At 38.4% G+C, this 3,722-nt stretch overlaps 1 pseudogene; it reads left to right on the forward strand.

The window, feature by feature from the left end:
- Positions 1-543: 543 nt before the first annotated feature.
- LOC143686715 (uncharacterized) lies at positions 544-3,288 on the forward strand (annotated as a pseudogene).
- The last annotated feature ends 434 nt before the right edge of the window (positions 3,289-3,722 follow it).

Raw genomic sequence — 3,722 nt, forward strand, 5'->3', positions numbered from 1 at the left:
CTAAGAATTCTTGAACTAATCACAGGTCATGAAGATTTGCCCTCCATTGACTTCTAGAAGTTTTAGCCTTTAAAACCTATACTTACGTTCTTTGTCCATTTTAAGGTAATTTTTGCATAAGATGCATGGGAATTGCCTTACATCTGGATATCCAGCTTTTCAACACCTTTTCTTGAAGACACTGTTCTTCTACCTGTGTATATAATTAGCATCTTTGTAAAGTTCAATTGACCAGGGCGATATCTAAGACAACCCGTGAAAAAGCCTCCTCAGAGATTCAGTGACTGAAATGATAAATCCCATTTGCTTAGAACTATGGAAGGCAGCAGATACTGCAGAAGGCTCCAGGAATGCTAAAACAAATAATCAGAAAAATATGAATTAGGAAAATTCCAACCTGTTCCTCTAGTGAGCCCATGTCTCATATACTGTCCCTACACCCTGTACCCCTGCATGCCCACAACTTGCCCTATGCTGCATCCCACTATATGTCCCATGTCCCTGTTCCTACACACTGCACCCCATGCCATTCCACAAACTCCCATGCTGCCCAACACCACACCACACTCCCTCAAGCTAGACCCTGCCTTGCATCCTGGGCACCATGTCATGCCTGGCCAACAGGTTTTCCCAGGTAAGCTTTGGACAGGGGCAGTTAACATACCCTGTTCTACAACTCAAGGTCATTCTAAAAGTGTGTCTGGGGACCATCATTCCATCAGGTTCACAAGCACAATCTCTGCTGAGGTGCACACTGCTCACTGCCAAGCCCCTGGGTTGGAGGTTTTCAGCGTACACTGGGACCAGCAGACATGGCTGAAACTCTACCTGATCTCCATCCAGCCCACCCAGCTGTCACAGTCAGGGAGAGGTGGGTCTGAGGGGAAGAGGAGGCCCATGAGTACCTTCTTCTGGGAAGAATTGGAAAGTGCAGTCTGGTAAACTGTCTATCTGTCCAGTGATAACCAGATCCTCAAGTAGAATTACATCCCCTATATGAGGTCTGGGCCTTCGTTTGGTGGGGAGTTATTCATCAACCAAGTGAAAAAAGAGACCTTCAACACAAACCCAAGAAAATACAAAACCTGAGAAGACTAAGGGAAATCAACTTCCAAAACAATTCTATCAAGATAATCAAATGTCTTGAAGCCAACAGAAAATCACAAAGCATATGAAGATGCAGAAAGATAGAGCCAACCTCAACGACCAAATTAAAACACCAAAGGAAATATAGAATCTAGAACAACTACTCAAAGATGTTCAAACAACTCTCCTAAATAAATGTAATGGGTTGGCTAATGACATAAAGGATATCAAGTGGACACTAGAAGAGCATAAATTAGAATTTGAAAGAATAAGTAGAAAAACATCAGATAACACAGAGGTGAAAGATACTGTAGATAAAATTAAAAATGTACTAGAGACTTCTGCCTCTCCTGGCCCAACTCTGGGCCAGGTGTCTACCTATGGAGTGAGAATCTCTGGGCTGAGGTCAGCCCATGGGTCAGCTCTGGGACAAGTCCTGATCTCCTGGGAACCTCCATGACACAGAGGTGAGATGTGTCTTCCCAAGATTCTTCCTGTGTCCAAGGGAAGAACCCAGAAAAAGGACATGGCTACTGAACAGGGGGATGAAATGTCTCAGGTGTCTGTCACTTCAAGGATGTGGCTGTGCTTTTAAATCAAGATGAGTGGAGAAAGCTGGATCTTTCTCAGAGAAACTTGTACCAGAATATGATGCTGGAGAACTATAGGAACCTGATCTCAGTGAGATTTCCATTTTCCAAATGAAAAGTGATTTTCCTGTTGCAGCAAGGAGATCCATGGAAGGTTGAAAAAGAAAGCCCTAGAGGCTCTTCTCTAGGATAGATGAGCAGTCATAAAATTATAAATTCAACTCAAACACAAGACTCATTAGTTCAGGGACTGGTAATGACAAGATCCTAAAGAATGGAGCCATGAAACTTTAAATCAGTAAATCCCTGCATATATGAAAATGTATTAGAACAACTGGATGAAGAGGAAAATATCTCATTATAGAAAGAAGCTATAGTAACATGAATTTGGCCAAAACTTAACCCTAAAGCTAGTCCCTGATAGGAACAGTAGTTCCTAGGGGAAAAAAGAACACTGTCAAAATGGGAAATACAAGGAAATAGCTTCAAACAGAATTCAAATTTACTTAACCAACCAAAAGTCAACACAGCAGAGAAACACTATAAGTGTGGTATGTATGAGAAAACCTTCATTAACAAATTATCCCTTTGTAAACATGAGAAAAACCATAGTGGAGAGAAATTATTTAAATGTAAAGAATGTTTGAATGCATTCAACCAAAGTTCCGCTCTGATTCAACATCAAATAACTCATACTGGAGAGAAACCCTATGTATGTAAACAATGTGGCAAATCCTTCAGTTGAAGGTCAGGACTTTTTATACATCAAAAAAACAATCCAGGCTGGTGAAAATCCCTATAAATATAATCCTGATAGGAGGTTCTCTAATTGCAGCACATCCCTTCCTGGCTGTCAGAGAATTCATTCCAGAAAGAAGTCCTATTTATGTAATGAATGTGACAACACCTTTAAGTTTAATTCATCCCTTCATTGTCATCAGAAAATTTACACTGGAGAGAAACCTTTTAAATATATTGAATGTGGGAGAGCCTTCATCAGAGTGCATCTCTTATTCAACATGAAAGAACTCACACTGAGGAAAAGTCTTATAGATGTAATGGATGTGGAAAATACTTCACTTCTATTTCATGACTTAATAAGCACCGAATAATGCATATTGGTGAGAAATTTTACAGTTGTAATGAATGTGGCAAAGTGTAAAGTCCCCACTCAACACTTATTATCATGAGATAGTTCATACCAGAGAGAAACCATGTGAATGTAAAGCATGTGGAAAAGCCTTCAGACAAAGTTCAGCTCTCTTTCAACATCAGAGAATGCATACTGGAGAAAGACCCTATAAATGTAACGAGTGTTGGAAAGCATTCAGATGTAACTCATCCCTTAGTAATCATCAGAGAATTCATACTGGAAAGAAACCATATTGATGTGAGGAAAGTGGGATATCTTTTGGCCAAAGTTCAGCTCTTACTCAAAATCACAGAATTCATGCAGGAGATAAACCCTTTAAATGTAATATGCATTGGGATAACTTTTAGACAAAGTTCATCACATATTGCACATCAGAGAATTCATACCAGAGAGAAACCCTATGAATATAGTATGTGTGGGAAACTTTTCAACCACAGATCATCCCTTGCTAATCATTAGAAAATTCATATTGAAGAAAATACTTAGAAAGTAGATTTTCATGGGCAAAAGCCTTAAACCAAAGCTTATCAAAATACATAGTTGTAGGATGATATAATAAAGGTAATGGATACGAAAAAAATTTATATAGGAATTAGTTCTCATCAGATAATAAATTTCAAGGATAAACCATGACTAAGAAATAGATATAAGGAAAGCATTCATGTCTTTCATTTTATCAGACACTTAAAATAACCTGAGATGAAGAATTTGCAACAGGAAACAATGACTTTGGGTGTTTGTAAAATAAAAATATTTTTTCTCTTCTTTTCTACAGCATTATACATTAGATGTCATATGTGATTGTCAGAAACACCTAGATAAATGGGAAAGTTTACATTGGATTTCTCACTATAAAAATATCAAACCATATAAACTGGCAATATATCTTTATA

The sequence above is a fragment of the Tamandua tetradactyla genome, chromosome 6 (assembly GCF_023851605.1).
Source record: "Tamandua tetradactyla isolate mTamTet1 chromosome 6, mTamTet1.pri, whole genome shotgun sequence".
NCBI classification, from domain to species: domain Eukaryota; kingdom Metazoa; phylum Chordata; class Mammalia; order Pilosa; family Myrmecophagidae; genus Tamandua; species Tamandua tetradactyla.